Source organism: Coenobita brevimanus, chromosome 8 (genome assembly GCF_032717465.1).
Source record: "Coenobita brevimanus isolate Jiangsu-jjx chromosome 8, ASM3271746v2, whole genome shotgun sequence".
Lineage (NCBI taxonomy): Eukaryota > Metazoa > Arthropoda > Malacostraca > Decapoda > Coenobitidae > Coenobita > Coenobita brevimanus.
This window is the reverse complement of record NC_136961.1, coordinates 46,824,239-46,837,700: the sequence shown is the minus strand read 5'-3', so window position 1 is coordinate 46,837,700 and position 13,462 is coordinate 46,824,239.

The following is a 13,462-nucleotide window of genomic DNA, read 5'->3' as shown; positions in this document are numbered from 1 at the left end:
CACCATATTAGTCATGTTTCAACTAGCATATCATACAAAGGAATGATGGTAATTTAATACCCAGTTAAACGGAGCATACTACTTAAGTTAAGTCAAAATACGTGCTTCCCCCATACCCGCAGACTGAGCCGACAACACCAGTGATATATATGGGGCAGCCCTGTATTTTGGTTTAGTAAATTGTGGGCTGCTGTTGCTGTGGGTCCTGTATTCCTGGCTGGCAGTAGGACAGTGTGCAGGTGCTTTGGATATGCCTGTGTAGTAGTGCTGTAATCAAACCACTTCTCTGAACCAACATAGCATCAATTTTTAGCATTTTTGCCAGTACAGTATTTGCTGGCTATGTAAAACAGTGTCAGTTGGTTGTAGCTTATCTGTGTGCTGATCATCTACCTCTTCTTGAATGAGATGTGGCTAAATGAGCTATGAAACTTTGCTAAGGATATATGTGCATGTCATTTACCAGAGTGAAACTCCTGAAAGATGCACACACACGTCTGAAGAATATTAGAGGATAATCTTGGCTGTAAGACCATTTTGGAGCTCCTATTGCCTCTTTTCTTTGATTAAATTCCAGCATTTAGGTTCTTCCAGCAATTGGACTCTGATTCTTAGTAATTAAAAATGAGCCAGGGACCACCACAAACAGCAGCTATAATCAGCCCAAAAGATCGTAAATAACTGTGGCAAATAAAAGGACTCTGCAAAAAAGCCATAGTGCTTGTTTACCCAACAATAAAAACGGGTGTTTTGTATATATTATCCCTCCTGAACTGTTGATGTTGGCTATTGTATTTGGTAACGCCAATTGTTATGCCTGTATTTTCTCTTGTTATATTTGCGTATTATTATTATTACCATGTCATTGCGATGAAAACTGCACTGTCAGCCACAGGAAAAAAATATGCTGAAAAAAATATGTACTCTTGTCGTTCTTTGGTTGATTGTAATTGGGCAACAGGTCAACTTGAATTTATTTTTCTCAATCTCTATTTCCCTCTGCCTGTGAACCTCCTGTCTGTGTAAATGCAATGTGCAGGAATTTCAGATGTAAGATATCTTGCATTTGGCTCTCAGTTTTGTGTATTATTTCTTGCACCTCTTCAGTTTCTGCTTCTTCTGCATTAAAAAGAAAAAATGTATTGTCTCTAAATAGCACTGAGATTTTAAAACTAACAAGCATCCTTAGTTAACGACCATTTATGTTAAAGGTTGATGAGCAACTTGGAGTCATTTCCTCTTCATTTATATCCAAGAATAACAATCATTCTGAGTTTTTTTCCTCACAACATAGCAGTTGATTCCCTTCTATTTAGGTGAGAGATTAACGAGATTTTTTCCCTGCATATATAACGAACATTTATCGTTAATACAGTTTATGTTTTTATATTTTTTTTCCTGTGGCTGACTCATGTTTTATATACATTGATGTGTGGGATTGTTTTTTTTGGTGTCTTTATTTTTGTTGATTTTTGATTCTTATAGTCAGTTTGCTTCACCTGACAGAGATTCATAACCTTTTAGCTTTATGGGCCAAGTGTAGTTCAGACTGGAGAGTTAATTTGACTAGTAACCAAGGAGACTCATCCGGTACTCCCATCACTAAGGTGCATACTGAATTTATACATTAATGATTTATGTAATAACCTTTCGCAGCAAGAAGTCCGTTCAGGGTGTGGCAGAAGTTGGACTTTCCCCGAGTGCGACGTGCTACAATGTGACCACCAATTATCGGATTATCACTCTGTCTCCCTACCTACCCCCATCCCACCTGTTTCTCTCTACATTTATTTTTAAGAGGTTTCCCTGTAGGCCTAATCCTCTCTCTCTGACCTTGGGTCCCTCGGCCGACCTCTGTGCGTGGCAACATGGGAAAAAAGCTCTGCCACGTGTCACAGAATTCATTCAAATCGTTGTTATAATTCTAAAAAAGTGATACTCAGTGTACTATATAGCTTCCTTTTAGTATAATGATACTATGATACAGAATATAAAAAACAATTTCAAATAGCACATAGATAGGAAAATAAGAGGGAGAGAGAGGCATGTAGTTTCACGGTTGATTTGGCAGCATCGCTAGAGGTGATTCACCAGGTGGGCCCCACCCCTGAACGGACTTCTTGCGGTGAAAGGACTATAGTACTGAAGGGGATAAAAGTTGTCTTGTTTTTGTCAGATGGAAATAAACTGACTATAGTTATATGTTGAATCTGGAATATGTTATACTCTTTATCCGTACGTGGGAAAATGTGCCACGTGTTTGAAATTTTATAAAATCTATATGGATTTGGGTGTCCCAGGCTATAGATAGATTAGATAGGTAGGGAGGCAGATCCGTAGGGTGCCCATAGACCTAAACTATTTTGATATATACTCTTCACTATCACCACAGTCATTTGCCATATTTTTCCTAAGCATGAGCAAGAACTATATTTGCCTGTCAGGTCTCTATCGTCTCTCAACCTAGGGCATTCTCCTAGAAATCAGGCAGTAGTATGTGTTGAGCAGATAATTTTGTGCAGTATGCCTAGCCCTGGCTTCCCTATGCTCTTTATGGGGTGACATAGGATTGGATGATGGCAGACGATGTTTTATAAAGTTGCAAGGTCTCCAACATCACAGCCAATGGTTGATACGTTTTTAGAGTTACTATCGTTATGCTGAATGTTAGGCTATCCTGTTGATATTTCTCCTTCCTTGTTGCGTTTTCTTGGTCTGTGTATCGTTTGGGTGTTTGTGATGGTGTTGATGTCTGTTGGGTTGGGTTGTTGTGGTTTATGATTAGAGAGAGCAAGGATGTGTGATGTCCCCATGGTTTTGTGTGTGTGTGTGTGTGTGTAAGATACAAGGATTTGAATGGTAAGTGAATGAGTGTATGAGCCATTTCATTGGGCTTGCAGTTAGTTTCACTCTCTCTTGGGTTTCCTCTTTGCTTTATGGGCCCTATGCATTTTATCCATGTGTAAAAAAAATAAACAAACAGGTTAGGAGTGACTGCTTGAAAAATTAAAAAAAATATGGTTACGATGATTGAAAAATAATTGGTTATGAAGATGATGATGATGATGATTACTCCACTTCACTAGGCATGGTACTGATAGTTGGCCCCCTTAATGCTTGTTTATTCTTTGTTCTTTGCTCCCACCTCAAATATTTCTGTCATGAGAGATAGAGAGACCCTGTTGTTGTAGTGCTAAAATCATTACACGCCTCTGACCCTCTTATCACCTGTATTGGCCGTCATAACCTTCCCTTCCAGCAAATTAATTCTCATGATAAATTGAATTCCTTTGTCAGTGGATGGTAAATCTATTATATCAAAATGATGCTGTTTTGAAGAATATTTGCTATTTATTAGTAAATCTTGGCTTGTAATCCCACTTGACTGACTACAGAAACCCTGGCAGCCCCAAAGGTATATGTTGAAGGATTGTCTGTTGTGGTAGTGTGGTGTGGTGTGTGGGAGGAGGCCTACACTGTGGTACATGTGGTGAGTGTTTGTAGTAGTGTGTTGTGGTGAGGGGGGAGAGGCCTTACACTGTGGTAAATGTGAGTGTGGTGTGGTAGGAAGCATTACACTGTGGGCATAGTGCATTGTGTGTGAGTTGTGTATTGTGTTGGCATTGAAGTAGAGAAAGATGATGAATGTGTTGAAGTCTGGGTATACTCATTTCACTCTAACTTGGCACAATTTTTGTGTGTGTGTGTGTGTGTGTGTGTGTGTGTGTGTGTGTGTGTGTGTCCCACTGGCAGAAACAAAACATTAGACCTGCATTCACTCCATAGGTTTTCATTGTGACAGGCATCATATTTTAATGCCTGGTTACTGTATTCTTACAACCCAGCATTCATGAGAGAGCATAAGCCATTTTTAGACCAAGTTAGAGTTGTGTTTCTCTGGGTATGGTTGAGTCTGAAGGGTGGGTGTCTGGTGATGGTTTTTGAGGTTTCTGTTGTATATCTAGGTAGTAGCTATGTACCGTCTGAAATAGTAGAAATAAAGTTTAAAAAGTAAGAAAAAAAAAAGTGGATGACGGCCACAGCCACTTGGCGGACTGCACTTGTGCTACTGGACTGCACTTAGGCCACCGGTATTGCAGATGGTCGAAGCCAGTGACCTGTACTGTGAAATTCCATATGCTTTTCACAGCACAGTTCCTTTGGAATGGGGGCCGTTTTAAAGGGGTAGGAAAAAATATGTATCCTTCTGAAAAATAGTGTTGGGTATAGGATGAGAATAGGTTGTAAGTACTCTTTGTAATGTAAGTTCTTATTACATGCTTTCCATAGCTGTTCTTCAAAACCAGCATTATATTTTAGTGCTTATATACTGTATTCTTACAATACAGCATCCATGAGAGAGAGCACAGGCATTTTTAGACCAAGTTAGAGTAAAAAGAGAGAGAGAGTATAGGTTGTTTTTTTCTGGATGTGGTTGTGTCTGAAGGGTGGGTGTCTCATGATGGTTTTTGAAGGCTTCTGTTTGGCTGTAGTGGCCATGTATATTTAGGTAGTTGCTATGTACCGTCTGAAGTAGTAGAAATAGATTAAGGAAAGAGAAAAAAAAAAGTGGATGACGGCCACAGCCACTGGTGGATCTGCACTTCGGCTACAGGTATTGCAGGTGGACGGAGCTGGTGACCTGTACTGTGAAATTCCATAAATTTTTCACAGTATGGTTCTGTTGGAATGGGGGCCGTTTTAAGGGGGTAGGAAAGAAAATATGTATCCTTGTGAATTTTAATGTTGGGTATAGGATGAGAATATCTATCTATCTGTCTGCCTACTGCCAGCTGCCATAATCCCGTAAGGGGGGGCCATTTGACTTTTATTTATGGGGAGGGGCACTAGCCCTTCACCAACCCACTTGTTGACACACAGGGAGCACATATGGTTTGATTATATGGTTACCACCCAGCATTGTAAACAGTTTCTTGGCTTACAGATTTTTTTAAAGTACTTTTTGTAATGCAAGTTTTTATTACATGCCTTCCATAGCTCTTCTTCATAACCAGCATCGTATTTTAGTGTTTATATACTATGCTTACAACCCAGCATCCATGAGAGAGGCGATACGATTGTGGCCATCGCGTATGGGATTAAGGCGTCTGGCAATAAATAGATAGATAGATCCATGAGAGAGAGCACAAGGCATTTTTAGACAGAGTAAAGAGAGGGTGAGAGAGAGTAGGTGTATTCGTGTTTCTCTGGGTAGGGTTGTTTGTGAAGGGTGGGTGTCTGGTGATGGTTTTTGAAGGGTCCTGTTTGGCTGCAGATTTGTGGATGTCTGTAGTGGCCTTGTGTGTATAGGTAGCCAGGTACAGTGTGAAATACAAAAAATAAAGTACTGTATATATATTTATAAAAAAAAAGCTGTGTCCACTCTGAAATAATAAAGTACTGGAATTAAAAAAAAAAAATAAGAGGTTGACGGCCACAGCCATCGGCGGACTGCAACAAGTGCAGGTGGTCGGAGCCAATGACCTGTACTGTGAAATTCCATGTATTTTCACAGCACAGTTCCTTCTGAATGGGGGCCGTTTTAGGGGCGAGAAAAAAAATATTGACTATATCTTGTGAAATTTAGTGCTGGCGTGCAGTGTTAAAGGCTTTGAATGGCTGTAGTGGCTAGGTAGGCAGTATGTACAGGATAAATTATTAACAGAAAAAAAAAGGAAATAAGAAAAAAAGGAGGAAAAATAAAAATGGTTGCACATTTTATTTGGATTTCTAATTTGGGGCAGTGGTCAAGTAACAGGTCTAGTACAATTTCCTTGGTGGTTTGAATGGCCGTAATGCTTTTATGTTCCTCTGACGAAGTGGGGCCAGACTGGAGGGTCAGTTGAACTAGTAATCAAGGAGACTCATTCCTGTCTCATTACTAAAAATTTCACTGTTTCATGGGATTAGTTATTATGAAGAGGTACATAGTGAGGTTGGGGGGAGGAGGCAGCCTTATAACTTTGTGTGGAGGTCTTGTTGGGTTGTGGTGGTGGTTTATGTGTTCGTGTTTTTCTGCATTGAGTCCCCTTGTTGTCCTGTGTCTGTGTGTTTAGCCACGAGGGATTTTTGGCACTGAGAACACCAGCTGGTATTGTAGTGGTGTTGGTCTGGAATAGGACCTGGAGTTGATAATTTTGAAGCACTTATGTAGGGAGAAATATGTGAGGTAGTCAGGATTCCAGGGGCTTAAATTGTCAGTGAGTGAGCATCTGGCCCTTTTCACAGGACATGGCCTGGTTATATCAGTGCCACCACCTGAAGGTGTCTGCCCTGCACCGCAATTTTATAACAATTGGGTGCGTAAGGTGAGAAGTGTGAATTTTGTGGGTAGGGTTGTGAGGCAGAGTGGAAAAAAATACGAGACAAGGTCATAGGGTGGCTGGCAGAGATTGAGCAGCATAGACAGCCACCATTAGGTGACTATGGCCAATGAATGCATGTTGGAGCGTTCAAGAATGGTACGATACAAATGATATAAAAATACTGAACTGTTTCTACAGGCCCATCATGTACACCTCATTATATATATGCATAGCTTTGAAATACTGTATATATAAACACATCATCTGAGATCTAGTGGCACATTTTCCATACAGTTAAAAACAGAATATGTGTAAATTGTGAGTTTTGTTTGTGTATAATGCCAGCAGTAAGTAATTCCTCATTTAATAATTGATATATATTACCGTAAATTGCTGATAGCGTGAAGTTAGGGTCGGGTCCCAGCAAGAGGGACTTTTTCTCCAGCATTTAAGGATCATATGCAAGACAGAACTAACTAACAAGATTTATTTGTGTTAAATTTAAAAAAATTATATTTTTAGATGAATTAACATTGATCTTTCACAGCACACCTTTGAGATTAATTAAGAAGTTTGTGAAAAGTGTATTTTTGAGTGACATTAAGAGTGAGACTGTGCTTAGTGAAAGTATCTTAAATGAGAAATAACTGATAGGGGTTTGCCAGTAAATTATTATTATTATTATTTGACCCACAAGCAGTTTTTGAAGCATAAACTAGTGATACCCCTTGCTGGCATTAATATTACCAGGGAAAACAAAGTTGAGTGTTTATTCTCTGTGTGTTTTAGTACTTCATATAGTTAAGTATTGTATTAGGCTTCCTCTTCTCCTCCTCGTTGTTCTTCTCTTCCTCCCCGTATTGTATTAGGCTTCCTCTTCTCCTCCTCGTTGTTGTTCTCTTCCTCCCCGTATTGTATTAGGCTTCCTCTTCTCCTTGTTGTTCTTTTCCTCTTCCCCTCCTCATTCTTCTTCTTCCACCTCCTCCCTTTCTTATTATATTCCTCTTCTTCTTCCTCTTCCTCCCCTCATTCTTCCTCTTCCTAACCTACCACCCTACCACCTCCACCCTTTTTGTATTAGGTGTCCCTTGCTATTCCTGTCATCCTTGTTCTGTCCTTCCTTTCTTGTTATATCAACCATGTCCTGTCCTTCTTCTTTCCTCTTCCTCCCCTCTTTCTTCCTCTTCCTAACCTTCCTGCCCTGCCACCCCTGCACTGTCCTGCCCTGCCCTGCCACCCCTGCACTGTCCTGCCCTGCCCTGCCACCCCTGCACTGTCCTGCCCTGCCCTGCCACCCCTGCACTGTCATCTGCACTCTTGCTGTGCCCTGCCATCCTTGGCCTGTCCTCCCCTCCTTGCTATTCTTACCCTGTGTCCTGCTATTCTTGCCTAGGGTGTCCTGTCCTTCCATATCTGCTATTTTTTCCTTTGTGTGTCCTGCCTTTCCATCTCTTGCTGTATCCTGCTTGTCTTGCCTTGCTATGACTTGCCCTGTTGTGCCTTTCCATCATCTGTGCTATGTCCTGCTTTGTGCCCTGCCACCCCTGTCCTGCCCTACACCCATGCACTGTCATCTGCACTCTTGCTGTGCCCTGCCATCCTTGGCCTGTCCTCCCCTCCTTGCTACTCTTACCCTGTGTCCTGTTGTTCTTGCCTAGGGTGTCCTGCCCTTCCATCTCTTGCTGTATCCTGCTCTGTTGTCCTTCCATCATCTATGCTCTGTCCTGCCTTGCCCTGCCCTGTCATGTGCTATGTCCTGCTGTTTTTGCCCTGTCCTTCCCTGTCATGTGTAATGTCCTGCTGTGTCCTTCCTTGTCTTCTGTGCTATGTCCTGCTGTTCTTGCCCTGTCATCTCTGCTATGTCCTGCTGTCCTGCTTCATGTCTTGTTTTGTTTGTTTTTAATATATGTTTCTTTTATTCTTTAATTATATGTTTCTTTTATTCTTTAATGTCTTTGTATATTGTCCTTTTAAGTTCATAATTTTTTCTAAGTGCTAAATTTTGAATATAAGTTACTTATATATGTATAGTACTTTGAAAAATATCAGAAAAAGAATACCAATAGACATGAATAGTACGAAGTGTTGTCTCCATACTGTTCATGTCTATTGGTATTCTCTTTCTGATATTTGTCAAAGTACTATACATATATAAGTAATATACCAAAAAGGTATATGTTATAATAAAGACATGGTAATAATACATTGGGTTTATTTCCTCTAAGATACATTTAAGTGAAGAAGGTGAAAAAAAAAACTATCTCGATAAATCGGCCAGAGAAATAAGGACAGGCAACCCCAAGGGAGGGTTGCCAGTCCGTATTTTCGTGGCCGATTTATCGAGATAGGTTCTGCGCCCTACCCCAAGATGCTTCCAAGAGCGTGCCCTTCAAATCACTGTGTAGATGCCATGTCTTGTATTGCTCTGCCCAGCTAATGCCAGGCAGAGCTATACAAGAACACATGGCATACAACAGAGTGATCAAAAGGGCTACTTAACATGCATTGCTAAACACTGTGTGCACCACGCAACGTGTGTTTGCTAAGGCATGTTAAACAGGAAGCAATGCACCATTAGTCAACATGGCATACAGTATACCAAAGAAATGAGCCAATTAACCCCTTCAGTATGAGGACATTTTATTCCTGCTGATGCTACACGATTTTATTCAGCTTGGAGTGCGATCTCATACTGGAGGGGACATAGCCTCCCTTCAGTATGAGACCCCCTTCCTAAGCTGAGTAAAATCGTCTGGCAGCAGCAAGAATAAAATCATCTGGGACACAGCAACAACACTGACAAAAGATGTAACAGTACTGAAGAGGTTCAAAAATACCAACATGGACTGGTTGTGATGCATGTTAAATATCAACAAAATCACATTCCACTGAACAATATTTACTCCACCAACTTGGCCCAATTTTTCAGTCTTTTCCAGCTGTGTCACATAAGAGTAACTCGAGGCACAGAAAGGCAATGCTATTACTCATAATCCTTTTCACACTGTGCCTACTATCCTTTTTTAAGAAAGTTACAACTCATAATTCAGGCTGGAAAGATTAAAAATTTTAGGCCAAGCTAAAGTTCAGAGTATAATCTCAAGCAAACAAATAAAACTGTAAAAATATATAATGGCCATATTACTATAACAATGTGAAAGTGTGGACATGCTATATCTACCTACAGCCAGACACCTTGATCCTGAGGGTACATATCTCCTCCCTGTCCACTGCCATCTACCTGCCCTCCCCCCAGATTACACCCCCTGCCTCTCCTCCCACCTCACTCACATACACCCTCCTGATGAAGTTTCCTACTCTCCATTCCACCAACTTACACCCCCTCCCCTATCCCTCCATTTTGTTCACATACACTCGGCTAGTTAGTCTTTCACACCCCAACTTACACTCTCCTCTCACACACCTCTCCATCTCTATCTCATCCTCAGTCTCCACCTCACTCACATACACTCTCAGAATTAATCTTCCTACACCCCCCAACTTACACCCTCCTCTCCTATATACCTCCACTCATCCCCAGTCTCCCCCTCCCTCTTGCCCCACATCCACCTTACTCACATACACTCCTAGTTAGTTTCCCTCTCCATCCCATTTCAATTTACAACATCCTCTACTCAATCCCTCAGTTTCCCTTCCCCCCCCCCCCTCCACCTCACACATTAGGGCCGATTCACACTACACGGTTCGTCTCCGTACGGCTTTCGTACGTTAATTATTTTATCGAAATCAATGGGGCTGTTCACACTATATTTTCCGTTTATTGTTCATCTTTCGTGCGGCTTTCACTCGTACGGATCGCCTACGTTTGGAAGAAATCTCTAACGAACGAAATGTGTATGTATGGAAACACTCCATACCTCCACCGATCAGTGTGAACATCGATACGTATCAGTCACGGTGTGTTTACAGACGACAGAGGACAACTTTAGCCTGTCACTGCTTTTGGCCGTGAACAGTACTATAAGCAGTCACGAGTGACGAGAAGTTATTAGAACTGGTCAGAGGCTACAAGGAACTATATGACATGGGCAACAGAAAATACGATAACCATGTGAAAGAAAAAATAATTGAAATTAATAGGAGAGGGATTGGAAAAATTGGGTAAGATATTTAAATATTTCACTATTTTATTATAACTGTGACGAATAGCATTTTATCCTTCATCCTATTCATTACCATTCATAGAGTAACTCTTAACACCCTATCCATTACCATTCACAGGTTCTCCCAACATCCTGTTCATAACCATTGGTAGGTTCTCTCTCAACCCTCTATACGCCCATGGAAGAGAACCAGTGGGACTTCAAGAGTCTTTTAAATTTCTTTTACAAGGAATGCACCCTGTGGAGCATTTCCTCCCTGTCTAGTCATGTCTACTAAAGAGCTTGCATAGCTCGTGACATTCATGGTTGTAACATCAGTGGCATTGTCACCTAAGTAGTTGTGCAAAAATGAATGTTGCAGCAAGCTGCTTTAAACTAATTTCTGAGGCTTCTTGTCGGAGCCACAGCTGCACGCAGACTGACGAGATCATGAACATATAGCGTGAACAGTGACATAGCAAATGAACTGTAACCCTACGAAGACGAACCGTATAGTGTGAATTGGCCCTTAGTCTCTCACTCCAGCCCTCCATCCCATCCTTGGTCTCCCCTCCTACCTCACTCACATACACTCCTAGTTAATTCTCTCCCACTCCACTCCATCCCTCAGTCTCCCAATTCTAATTTATGGAGCATAGACAACCAAATGACATATGATTTCTTACTAAACACGTGGAATGTTGCCATAACCTATCTACTAATAACAGATCTTTGGGGGGGGGGGAAATTTATGGCCACTTTATATTTTTAAATGTAATGAAGTAATATTTCTCGCTTTTTAAGGCTTCGTTCCCTTAAAAAACCTTGGAATAGCACTTCTAAAAAATTACAAGGTTACTTATGAACTGGCTGCTACAATTTATATAACCCTTGTTAATTTCTTGGTCATAAACAGACACACATCTTAACCAAGACTGGCTGAAGTTTAAATCTATTGCTCATGGTCTGGTGCAAGTAGGCAACTAATAAAGTACTGTATGTATAAAATCAGTAATGCTGTTCCTGGCCTACCAAGCCATTCATACCCAGGCAACAGGTCTTTTAGTCCAACATGACAGATGAACAATACAGCAGGTAATTTTAGGCAATGTTGTTCCCACAACAATTTAAATCATTATTTTATGCAAGGAAGAAGGAACCAAATGCTAGAAAATCTGAACGACTGTTCCCTCCAACAAAAAACTAAGTTAAGTGCCAAATTCAAGATCGTTCATCTTGAGATGCCTGGACACAGCATTAAAAAGACTGGAGGGTCATAGGCAGTAGGAAGAGTGAAAAGCAGTTCCAGAGTTGACCTATTGCATACATGAAGGTTAACTCCTGCATTTGATAGCTGGACAGAAAAGGGATGAGAGTTTACTGCTAGACAGGTGCTACGCACCCGCCAGGGTGGTGGAGGGATGCAAGCAGACGTTTCAGAGGGGCAGTGACCATTGACACAACAGTACAAATGAGATAAACATGCAACAGTTGTAGTCAGATGGAATAAAAATTGGCAAGCTGCATCCCAATGTGCCACTGATGCAATATGTCGAGATATTTCAAATAATTTTTGGCCTGCACCAGGAGCATGCATATTTTTTTTTTTTTTTGCTGCAGTTCTTTGGTTGTGTGTTTAGTATTTGGATTAAAAGTTGCAGCAATATTTCACTCATTGGCAAAGCAACTGACGTTATATTTAAAAAGCACAATTAATTTTACTACCTCTCAAATATCGGATTTTATAAGACTGCCTTGTCAAAATCAAGCTGTTTTTCATTAGTCTTAAAAGGCGATAAACTCTACTCCACTAGACAAAATATTGAAACATTTATAACAAAGAAGCATTTACATTAAAGATGCATTTATTGGAATAAAGAAAATATGGTCAGCACATATAAATACATAAGTAATGGATGTGGGATCATGAAGGGCCGCAATATATGAAAATCTACACGAGTGAAGTTCTGCTGAAAAATCATATGGTCTGACTGACTGGCCAAGAGATGCTCCCACATCCACAAATACTGTGCAGTGCATATACAGAAGTCCTCGTTTAGCCACAGGTATGGCCTAAACTAACAGTACCGTATTCCCACCATACAACTGGTAATGGCAAATTCTGCACCCTGACTAAGCTTTACAGAAACACTTATCAACTGACAGAATTGGAGGGGGGGGAAAAAAAAAAAAGACACTGGGGAAGGAGAGGGGTTGCATTAAAAAAAAAAAGGGGGGGGAGTTACACACACACACACACACACACAAAATAATAATAATAGGGGTTGCATTGTTTGAAACAATAAATAATTAGATAGAGGGGTTGCACTGATTAAAAAACAAAAAAAAAGGGAGAGGGGCGGGAGAGGGGTTGCACTGTTTGATGGTCCTTAACTTTGAGGTATGACCGTCTCCTTGGTTACTTCGTTTATTTTCCTATCATTTACAAAGGCTTCAACATGCCTGCATAAGTTAGCCTTGGTCACCTACTGGCATCTCTCCATACTACTTGATCTCTGGCAGTCACCCTGTCCAGTCCCGTATCCCTGAGGTCTCACTCTGACTTCATCCCAGGTCTTTTTTTTAGTCTGCCTCTCACAACTCGACCCTAAACAATCACAGCTCTCACCCTCCATCCTCTCCACATGTCCAAACCATCTCAACCCACCCCTCCTCATCACTACATTCAAGTCCCATTCTTCTTCTCAACTCTTCAACTGCAGTCCTAACACCCTTCCCAAGGCCTGTCATTCAAGGATGCACTACAAACAAATCTAACTGTTGTCATGACTATGTTTAACCCTATGAACATCCTCATCCTTCACTGCCCAGGTCTCACCACATACAGCATTACACTCCTAACACGTGCCACATACAAAGATCCCTTAGCACTGAGAGAGAGCCCTCTCAATGTCAGGAGGCAACAGCTCTCTGAACTTCCTCCAGACACTCCTTACCCTAGCCACACAGCTAACACCAGCTCCACCTCCAGCACATAGCATGTCCTCAAAATAAAAATTAAAAAAATCCTCCACACACTCAACAGCAAGACTA